The sequence below is a fragment of the Anguilla anguilla genome, chromosome 16 (genome assembly GCF_013347855.1).
Source record: "Anguilla anguilla isolate fAngAng1 chromosome 16, fAngAng1.pri, whole genome shotgun sequence".
Taxonomy (NCBI): Eukaryota; Metazoa; Chordata; class Actinopteri; order Anguilliformes; family Anguillidae; genus Anguilla; species Anguilla anguilla.
In genome coordinates this window covers 15,071,851-15,084,350 of record NC_049216.1, presented here as the reverse complement: position 1 = coordinate 15,084,350, position 12,500 = coordinate 15,071,851, and positions in this window count along the sequence as shown.

The following is a 12,500-nucleotide window of genomic DNA, read 5'->3' as shown; positions in this document are numbered from 1 at the left end:
GATGTTAGCATTACAGACGATTCATTTCATTTCCTGTCTTTTGAAGCTTTCAGCAAATGCAAACATTTCACTTAAAACGTAGTTTTTTTGTGCAATTCATTTCCTTAGTTTTTGCACTAGAAGGTTTAATTAATACTTGGTACTGTTATGCAGGTAAGCTTCACTGGAAATTATTACCATATAAATTCAAAACACTATCCTACAACAAGTAGATTGTATGTGTGTATCAAATGTTGTAAACATATTTTCTAAAACACTGCACTACATATGTACAATGAGCACAGCACCATAGGTGTGAGAAATACCCCTCCCAAATGTATTGTGCCTATACGCCCGCATTCAATACCATGACCATACCGTCACACAAAGTCAACTATTTAGCTCCCCTAACCCACTACATTACCATGCTGCTTTCCACAAGTAATCAACCACAAACAAGAAACTTTGAATTTCTCATTTACAAAGGTATTTTACTTTCACGGATCAAATGGATCAAAGAAAAGCTGAATTCACATTTGTTATGTTTGTACTTCACAAAGACAGTTACACAAAACGCAATGAAAAATCCAGTAACTTAAACCGTAACAGTTAGTTAGAGCTATGCTTCTTCCCAGAAACAAATACTTGAAGTCATCTGTCCAACTTGGTAAACACAGCCTACAGTGTAGCTAACAATATGGTAGCAACAGAAACAGTGGTATTCCTGGAGGTGACTTAGGTCTTCCCATGATGAGCATACAGTTAGCTAACAACATTAAAAGGCCTAGGCTTTTAAGACATCAAACATGTCTTAAAAGCCTAGGCCTGTACAATGTCTATTTAATGTTATGTACATTTACATCCAGCTAGCTAGCTACTGTAGCAATATGATCTGAAACGTTAGTGCTAGCTATCCACACCAAACTCGTTAGACAGTTAGTCAAGCTAGCTAGATATGAGAGTTGCCATGAAGATCCCAGCTATAAAAAAGATAACATTAATCATTCCAGCTGTAACTGGCTATGTAGCTAACAGATGACAAAGACAAATATGGTACCTAACATCAATAGAACTGGCAAGCCATATAGTTTCGCCCTTGCTTTACAGGATCCGACACATTATAGTTTATTGCCCACTCGACACTGCAGACTGAGTCAGTGTATGACTGCCTCCCTCCTACCTGTGTGTCCTGGTTACTGCAGCACTTGATATAACGATCCGTTTTTCTCATGTCTGTTTAGAACTTTAGACCAATGGAATTATTCTACTAATTACTAGATACTAGCCTACTTTTGTTAGTTAGCATTGTGTCTCCCCATGTTAAGTCTATGGGCAATTCAGCGTCAAATTTTCAAATTATGAGATCTCATTCAAATTGAATAAAGTCTACATTTATGAAAATAAACGATGAAAATAAATTATGAAAAAAAACCATCTTAATCTTAATGTTTTTATGATATTTTTTTAGGGGTATTACAATACAGTAATGGTAACTAAATCAAAATCAGTATTTGGGGACCCCATGGCAATTGTAGCCCATGTAAAATGTCATTGAGATTGGTTTTGAAATGGCAGAGATATTGGGGTTCAAAAATCAATGTTTTACATGGTAGAGCGTATCAACCCAAACGTACACTATGCTACCATGCTCAATGAAATTACTGTGTAAAGACACACACTTTTATTAATGTACTTATTTTCTTGTTAATTCATTTAGTCATTTAAAGAACAGTGGTACCCTCTGATTAAGAAAGTAATGATTTAACAATCAGAATCCAATCACACTGCCCCTGATAAGATGGTCATTAAATGCAGCTGATACAATCGCAAATGTTAAGGTCAGACGAAGGGTAAAATGACAATTTTTCAAAATTGTCTGAAACCTTAGAGGCCTAGTTCCAGCGGCACAAGTGTGCTGAAGTTTTCCAGTATGTCAAAATTCCAATTAAAATCTGGTTAATAATGTGGGCAAATTCAAACCTGGATTCAAAACAAATCATACAAACAAAAAGGATGAAATTCAACCCCGTGGCTACTAAATGTCATGAGAATCTGTAGACGGATAATGTTTTTTTGAATGGAAGACGTGAAAAAGATGTGCCTGGAACATCTATAAATCTTTCAAAAACTACAGACTGATAATGGTCCAATTAACCTTTTCAGACTTGCTTGTCAGAGGAATTTACTGCAATTTACTGAAATGAACTTCAGTTCTCTAGGTTCTGAACTGCTTGTGAAACCACTGATAGTGACTCCAGCTCTCCGGAATATATGAAGAATTTTAAATATAAAACAAAAAAGAAATGTACTGCTGTGAGTTTTCTGCTCTTCTCCCCTTCTTCTGGCGTTACCTTATTTGTAATCCAAGAATAAAGGACATATGCTAGCATTAACGTGACTGCGCAGGTACTAAAGCAGGAGGGTATAGGTTCAGGGTCATTCCCAGATTGGGGGGTTCACTTCTCCATGCCACACTGAAGCCCCGGCAAAAATTGGCCTTATCGCACCTGAACCGTGATCTGTCGCTCGGCTTGCTGGAGTGAAAGGTCGAGTGGTCTCTCATTAAATCTGTGCCGTTCAAAGGAGCACCTCTCCCGCTCAAGGACTTTTACCCTGCCATCCAGTCAAAATCCCACAGCACACATTACACGGGGACCCCAGCTCGCCATCAGCTCAGGCGGAGGTGTGAAGAAAAATAATAGCTTGTTAGACCATATTTGTCATGAAATATATTACAAGCATTGTCTTTCAGTTCAAGATTAGGTGTTTTTTTTCTCTCCCTCTCTCTCTTTTGTATTCACTTGTATATCACTCGCAAAAAGTTTTAGTTTGTGGAAGGCCACAATTTGTTATACAAATTTACATCTATGTGTTTCCACGTCAGTTTTTGTTTTCGGTCAAATTACCAGTCCACATCCAATCAGACGTAACTGCCTTTCTTTTGTGAAGCATGGTGCAGACAATAGAATAGGATCTACAATAGTGGCTTGTTTGATGGAACATCATCATGGATGCTTTCCCTTTTCAGAGCACCCCCAGGTCCTGAATACAATTTTCTCAGCTGATCTCCAATGTAAAGCCACAAGAAACTTGACATGAAGCCCTGGAGGGCCTGCAGCACTCAGTGATGCTATATTGGAAGGGTCAAGAGTGATAGCCTAATTTGCTTCATATACAAAAACGGTTGCAAAAGGAAATCTTCACCATTTCATTGATTTGTGTCGTCCATTTTGCCTGAATGAATCCCACTATAGTTTACGAACAACTGCACTTGTAAATTATAAAAAAAGTCATTTCAGTGTTATGACATTCATACTTTCATCCAATTGCTATGCTATTTCACTGAAGCCATGTCTTTTAAATAAAAAATAGACACAACAAACAGATACAAAAAATGGATTCTACTTGAACCATTGTTACAACATTAATTGAATCCTTCAGCATTTAAAACAAAGAACAGATACAAATACAAACTAACCCTGAAAGGAAAATGTCATTCATAATATCTATGTGAATCTGTAAACTGCTCTTTGGTTGCTTGCATGTTACCCACTCTATTCAGTGAAGACTGTCAGTGCTTATGAAGAGTCTATTTTGGCCTTGTGTGTGACTGACACCCTCAGGGTACAAATATAGTTATACAAAAAAAAAGCTCTCTGTGATATTTCTTGATTTTGACAAGCACTCTGCCAAGGTGAAATTGTATCTGATGTGCATCTGAACCGCTAGTCTCCCGTTCCCTATACATGAAGTTATTGTTGTTTTCTCCCTCATCTCTTTTCAAGTGCGGTGGAAGGCTGGGAAATGTAACTTTGCACCTCCATGTTTGCGAAATTGGACTGCCTCTCCCCATTATTGTAAACATCATCCCACGGACATGTCTGCTGGTTACCTCGCCGTTCAGGGAGCTGCCTGCATATACCTGCTAAAGCAGATCCATTAAGGACAAACTATTTTTGATTTACATGTTGAGACTTTTAAAACTGCCACATCGACTGAAGTCGCATGGACAGCTGGGCTGTGTCACAGAGAAAACACTTTATTGTGGAGTACACTTTCTTTTGTGTGTATTTTAGTGCCACAGCACTGCATCCAACAACCTCTGTTTTTCAGTAAATAGCACTCATCTGAAGGCAGACATTATATTTATCTCATTATATATGAATAACTTACTGACCTTAATGTCTATGTGACCTGATTTCATCCGTCGTCTATAAAATGTATGCTACCACTATCTCATTGCTTACTTTTTTAATTAATGGTATATATATATTTTTATGCAGTGTTAGTTTAGTGTCATCAGATGTTTTTTTTATTTTTTTAAAAACATCTTTTACAATGGACTCTCAAGTACACATGGTATTTTGAATCAACATCAATTAATTAAATTATGATCTCGCCAAACTGTGTTTGTGAAGAAAAAATAATTCTTGCTTTTAATTGTTAGTCAAAGATAAGGACAAATGATAAAGTTCCAGCCACATAATATTAATGATAGACATCAATGTGGAAGAACATGAGTCACCTCAAGGCAACTTAGTATCATCCACAATATCAGACTCCAGCTTCAGGGCTGCTTTCCCACTGCCAGTTCTACCACATTGGAGACGCCAAGTCACAACTACCCATGGATCAACAGCTAAGATGTAAGGAGTCAGCTGCAATTGTTTGTGGACCTGGAAACAACACATGGTGCTAAGTGTTCAGCTAAACAACAAAACATTATGGTGTCAGCAGCACATCGAGTAGAATCGTCAACAATAGAGCAATGTCACACTTAGTAATGAAAAAGGATGGGAGGTGTGCTTTGATGAACAGAAAATGGCTGAAATGGTCCAGTGCAAGTCAGATGATCTTGGCTATAGTGCCTAGTCACTGCACTTGAACGGTCACCAGTGTACTCAGTCTTTTTTGTTTTTAGTTTAGTATGTGAATGACAGCTGCAACTTACTACCCACATATAAATCTAAGCTCCACTTACAATGGAGACAGTAGACTGAGGAAACTAGCATTTTTCCAGTCAATGTTGCCAAAGTCAACATGTAAAATCTCCTTAAAGGCCAACTTCACCTAATGTTCTATCAATGTTACAGAACTGTTTATTTGTGAGAACTATATTCCATTCTGCAAGAGCTGCGTGACACAGCTCAGTAAACATATGCGCTCATGGATCCTAGCAATATACTTAAAAATCCAGAGAACCTGTTTTTTGTTAGGCTCGTGTTCAGTGAATAGGGTGACCAGTCCATTGCTTGGATACTGTTCCGTGAAAGTCTGACAAATGTGTGTGACATGCAGGTATGCGTTTTATTTTTTGTTTTATTTTAAGTCAGTTGCAATGTGTCAGGTGAGAATATTGTCTACATAGCATCATACTGATATGCAGCCATCAGTGAACACAGATGTCCATCTGAACTGTATTACAGGTAATATCTCTACCTCCAAATTGGTGAACTTCCACCATGTAATGTGAATGGTACATCTCTACGCATCAGTGGTAAACTCTGCCTTACACTGTACTGGAATAAATTGGATGGAGGCTTGTCACTGAATTTAACACAGCACTGCTTTTATTCTCCTTGGTGCTGGAATTGAATGATCTTGGATTACAAGAACAGTATTCTGCACCATGATTCCCTATACTTCCTATTCAGCTTCCTCTTAGACCTATATCTGTATGGACTCCTGTACAGCCTCCCTTGAATTTTCTTTTATTTAACCTGCTTCAAATGTAGTTTTGTGTTTTCCACATAAGCTATGTTAAATGGACTGAATTATACCAATTAGATCATTGCGGAAAGATGAGTCGCACAAGTTACTCCAAAGTAGGGAGAAGGGTGTATCGATTTAGCAATATATTGGAACTTGCCTCTTGACGGCCATTTCAATACATTTACGGTTTTAAAAAAATGAATCCCCATGAAACTTGCTCATTTGTATCACGAATGAAGTTCCAAAACCTGAAAAAGCACTCGCAAACATTCATAATGGTTTTCTTTGTTTATAATTTATTGAGGGAGCTCATTGGAATTGAATTAATTAAATGGTAGTTTATTTTACTGTTTAAAATGAACAACTGTTGTATTCAAAGATGATTTCATCAATGCAATTGATATAATTATCTTTTAAAAATTGTAATGCATGTAATGCATTGTGGCCCCTGTGTCAGGACACTACAACTCCAAACAGGGGTTATATTTTGGTATATTTTCCTTATCATCAAAACATAAAAACTTGGCATGCAAATCAGCATTTGGAAACATTTTGGAGGTCTGAGTGCTCAGGTACAGCATGTAACCCTTTTCTGGGTTTTCAGAATGAAGATACGAGGTTTAGAATACTCTGATGACCAAGCAGCCCAATGCAGAAGCCTCTGGCCTCAGAATGTCTTGCTGCCTTGGCAACAATTATGAAACCAGAAAGATGCCAATCCGAGACATGACTCAATTAGATATTGTGGAAAATTGTATGTATATTGCTTTTATTGATATTTTTGGGAAATCCCTGAACCCCAAATCAGATGCTGACAAATTGCATGGTATATATGCCATTGGAAATTTACAGGTCATTGTTTCCATAAAACACAAACTCAAAGAGCATGATTATATGAGCATCATATAGTCACAATAGTGTATTTCCAATTTTGGAAAATTCATATATCCAAAGTTTCTTTTATGGGTATTAATATATGCAAAGTTTGGTGCACAGAATATCTGAATGTTTTATGTAAAGATTATTTTTTCTGCTCAATCATCTTCTGTCATTAAAATCACACTACACTAAAATGTCACTATTATGCTAAGGAGAAACAGCCAAAATGCAAATCAGTGAGCTTGAATTTTGAAACACTCCATAAAATGAATGGGACACAATGGGTACATGGATGCCAATTAATGAGACTAAAATAAATCCACAGTATTGACAATCATAGTTTCACATAAAGGCACTAGCCAATAAAGCTGATCTATCTGGTATTTTTATTATCTGCAGATGATAACATCACTTATAATGCCCTACTTTATAGGATAGCACTCATAAAGTTAGACAAATTAGTCCTGATGACGTAGTTGGAAAGAATTCTGCCCTATTTAATAAAAAGTACATAAATATCAGCATTCTTGCACTTAACAACTTGTCACTATCTTTGCAATTTCAAAAGCAATAATATACACGTACATGAACTTGTCAATCAAACAACTCAGCATGTAAGTACAATATTCCTCTTTTATGTAGCCATTACTACGTTTCTTTCCTATCATTCATTGCAAGCCTGCCTTCGATGTGCACAAGATGTCTATGAAACACTTGTATTTCAAAAATACATTTTTTGTTGTTTTTGAGTCATAGCTTTAAAACTCACCAAATCATCCTCCTCAAACATTAAAGTAAAAAATACCCATGACACGTTGACAGGACCAATATACTTTCAGCCCATTTAATCCACGGCTCAGAAAACTTATCCAAAAGGTGTTGTATGGGGTTGAGGTCAGGGCTCTGTGCAGGCCAGTCAAGATCTTCCACACCGTTCTCAACGAAACCATTTCTATATGGACCTCGCTGTGTGCCAATGGGCACTGTCATGTTGAAACAGGAAAGGGCCTTCCCCAAACTGTTGGTGAAGAACAGAATTGTCTAAACTGTGATTGTATGCCATAGCATTAAAATTTGCCTTCACTGGAACTAAGGGACCTAGCCCCTTTGGTATTTCGGTCCACGCTGACTCGATGGGATCAGACAGTTTCTACTGATTTTTCAGCCATACATTCATGCTACAAACCTCCTGTTCCACCTCTTCCCAAAGGTGCTCTATTGAATTGAAATCTGGGGACTGTGCAGACCATTGGAGCACACTGAAGTCACTTTCATGTTTGAGGAACCAGCTTGAGATGATGCATGCTTTGTGACATGTGACAATATCCTACTGTAAATATCCGCTCCAGGTTTCAATGCATTGTGCATTCAAAGATGCCCTTCTGCACACCACTCTTGTAAACATTTGTTATTTGATCAATTGTGGCCTTTCCGTAAACTTTAACAAGTTGGCCCATTCTCCTCTGACCACTCTCATTAACAAGGTGTTTTTGAACTGCTTGAACTGTGCTTAAAACACAGGATGGCTGCTCACTGGATGTTTTTTGTTTGTCGCACAATATCTCTGTAAAATCTAGAGACTGCAATTTGTGAAAATCCCAGGAGGGTATCTGTTTCTGACATGGTGGGACCACCACATCTGGCATCAACAATCACACGACAAAGTCACTTAGATCCTTTTTATTCCCTATTCTGATTTGTCTGAATGACAACGAAACTTCTTCACCATGTGTGCATGCGTTATATATAAAAGCCATGTGATTCACGGTTTGGAGGAGCAGGCTATTTGTGTTAACAAGTAGGTGTACCCAATAAAGTGGCCACTGAGTGTACATACACACACACACGCACGCACACATTAATTTTATTGTCTATCTGTGGAAATGTAATAGCTGTGAAATGCAGCTTCTACATACGAAATGTAAGAGGTCTTGCAATTAAATCTCTTTTTTAATTCAAACTGGAAACCATGCCATTTGCACTGTAGCAATATTATATTCCAAAATTATCAAACATCTTTAGAATAAATATACATTTTATTGTATATTTGTACGTGCAGCAAGATCCAAACTGATATGTCATTTGTTTCTAGCAGTTAACAAAACATGAAAGAAAAGCTTTCTTAAAAGGGTTGTGTTTGCCAAAATACTCCCACATCAAACTGATTATTTATTTTTCATTTAAACACCACATCCCATAATAGATCACTTACATTTACATATGTTATGAAACAACAAGTATGTTGTAATTTTGTACAGTGAAATTCATCAATTATAATTTAGATTAAAATCAAGAAATTTCTATTATTAGTGACTAATAGTGCAAACCACAATGTGAACATGTGTCATTTTAAATGTGTCTGATGAAAAATGAAAATGAAAAAAACAGGCTCTCTCTTTTGCAGATTTTACACACGCACACACAGAACTATATTAAAGTATGCTGTGTGTGTGTGCATGCGTGTGTGTGTGTGTGTGTGTGTGTGTGTATGTGTGTGTGTGTGTGTGTGTGTGCGTGTGCTCGCATAATGAACATCCCTTTCTGTCTGCAAGCTGTTTCAGACCCTGGAAGGTGCTTTTTCATATTCAGTCAATTGTTTCAAAGATTTTATGAATCCAAGTGATTTCATAAAAGTCCCATTATGTTTGAATTTACTGATGTTATGGCTTATGCTACAAATATCTCAAATAGGTCTGAATGTCGCCACTGGCAAAAGCCATAAAACACAGCTCTAATATGTATTGCGCATGGGACATATGTACTGACTGACAATGTGGGCTTTCATATCTCTTCTTCTTGCCGTGACTGCAGTGTATATAAAATGCTCAGTGGGATATTATTTGATTATTTAAATAGGAATTTTCCTTAAATCTCACATAATGTGACTGCAATGTACACTGTGCATAAAAGTGTAGGAGGTGCACTTTTTTGTGCTTTGAACTCCTTAGTTTTATGTTGCAGAAGTGCCTTGTCCAGGCTACAAAACTAGTAATTAGTACTAGTAAAAAGAAGTGATTTGTGAAAATATAAAGGACTGCATTTTATGACTTGTTAAGAAGTGTCAGCAAAGGTTTGAACAAGTGTATATCAGAATGCTCTTCAACACTGCTTTTATTTTATGGCTAAATACCTTGACCTTAATATTAACTGCCTTTATGTACGGTAATAAAATTCATTTTTTATACATAATATGTGCATCCTGGCAAATCTGTTCCTGCTTTTACAATTAAATTAACTAGAACCTATTCTCATTTATATGTGTAAAATATTGTTCAAGCCAGCATTAAAATGATTCAGAAACAAATCTGAAGTTTCCGCTGACCCATTTATGAATTGGAGACTTTTTTTAGTTCTCACACTTGTTTATGGATGTACAGGGAAAAGGCAACATCCATACTGATAAATGTATTTTCACATTTACCAATTATTTTCCTCTTCACACTTTAAACAATGTGCTCAATCAACAATACTGAAGATTTAATGCAATTAAATTGTTTAGAATCTATTTCTGTTTTATTTGTAAGTCACTTGAGCAATGCCTTCAAAAATATTGAAAGCAGATGTGAAAACCTACATGTTCAATCATACATAGCCACCATATTAAGAGACCATAACACACAGGAAAATGGTGAGGGTATTGAGGAGTGAAAATCTGACCTTAAAGCACTGTATACTGTATCTTCCTCTTCTCACTATAGAAACATTTCATCGATGCATCCATAACTGAAGATGTCCAATATTTTGAGCAATATAAAATATAAAAAAGGTTTCAAGCACAATTTAACACTATTGGAGTGAAACTGTTTAGGTTTTATTCAAAGATAAACGGCAGAACAAGCGTACCTAATGAGCCTTGTAATATCACACAGGGCAGGTCAATGAGTAAAAAGTAAATATTAAATGCAAGACAGGGTTGTTGTCGTCCGTCACAATTACGCTTCCTCTCAGAGTCTGACCAGAAGTCTGCAGATTAGCTCAATTCAGCTAGCGGCTCCGTGTCCTTTTCCTCTGTGTCACGTCTTGGATACAAACCAGTAAAAAGTTTAATTTTGAAATTTTAGATGAATCTCCTCATTCACACCATGACCTAGAAAAACGGTTGTGCTTCAGAGAGGAGGGCGCCCAGTCAGTACATGTATGCAATGTTTTTAAGCCTCAGTGAGCTTCCCATGAACTAGCCAGCTAACTTGCTAGTAATCGTGTCACTTTTCTGTGATGTCATCCTGCTTTCAAAGTGCCTCCCAAATTTGTTGTCTTTTGAGGTTCCTTCTTAAGACGCTACCTTTTGAGGGAGCTGACTTGGTAGGCAACTGCCTTCTCTTTGAGACACATTCATATTACGCATCTGACAAACATTTTTAAATTTAAATTTCTTATTTGTGTAATACTTAAGAGTACTCTTTGAAAAGGCAAAGGAAGTAGAAACATTTGAATGTTACAGGTCTTTCTCAAGTGAAAAGCATTGAAATACCTAAATAAACTCAAATCAACCATTACTGTAGGATGCATCACCTCCCTACAGTATATGTTATGCAACTGGTTTGCTTAAGTGTAAATCAAAGCTTGTGGAACCTAAAGAAATGTAACATATAGCTTGTTTATGTTTAAAATAATATGATTTTTACAGTATGTTTTGGTTAATTTTTTTATTCATTCTACAATAGTTCCTGCTGTGCCCAACAAACCAAGCCACTCATTCACAAGGGGACCTAGTTAACGACATCCAAAGTGCATGCTGCCATTAGCAAATACACCAGAATGCTTACCCGCCCAGTCAACGTGTAACAAAACTTTTTTTGTTTTTAATCTGTTAGTTTAGTTGACCAGTGGCAGTGTTTAAATTGCATCATTTTTAAATGAGATCGCCCGGCGTATTATGGCTCAGTCTTATCCCCCTCCAACCTAAGACAGATTTGCCTGTTGCTAATTAGACAGATATCTTTGCAGTCTGGTATGTGTGTTAATCTGGCTGAATCTGCTCCCCACAATGTCCAGTATCTGCCATTACTGCCTCTGCTCTCAAAAAAAAAAAAAAACACAGCCCAAAGCATCTTTTCTTCTTTCTTTCTTCTGCTAATTATATCCTCATTTACAGATTGTCGTCTCTTCTGATTGGCTCCCCCCCCCACACCAGTTGCTATAACTTCATTAGCGTTGTCACCTGACCTGTTATTCCCCTGATGTGTTCTGCTCCAGTTAGTCCATGTCGTGTTCTCTTGGGGGTCAGAGCTCTCCTGGGCTCAAAGACAAGCAGCAGAGAGGTTTAGGGAATGGAAGGAAGGTCCTCATAACGCACTCTCACGCACACGCATGCACACCCGCACACCCAAACAGTTATGCACACACAGTGCAATATATGTGTTACTAACTGAAAATACTGCATTTGCAGTGCTAATTCTATTCTATAAATTGTACTTAAGACATTTTGGAAATAACAGGACATATTTTATACATTAAAGGTCAATACATTCTGAAACAATATAAGTAGATGTAAAAGCAAAAAATGACAATTTACACTTTATATGGTAAAATAAGCATAGTTGTACAAATCGTATTTTTTAAATCTCACCTTTTTGTTCTTTAATTGCATAAAACCTATTTTAAGAATAGAGGCAGATTTATATCACATTTTGAAACTATTTGGATTCAGCAATACTCCAACACGCTGTTTTTACATAGAGTACATTACAGTGAAATCCAGACTTAAGCAAGCTGTTGATCTACATTTATAAAGCCACCGAGGGTAGCTATCGATGAGCGGTTTCTGTATTGCATACTTCACTGTTGCCTTCCTCAAGCACCCCGCTCCCCTCCACCAAAAAAGGCACTGTGCTAATGAATTTATGAAAAGATGCCGTGAGCAACAGAAACGTACATTGGAAAGAAAGGATACCCGCTTGCGTGCTAAGTGCTGTGTTCGTATAACAGGC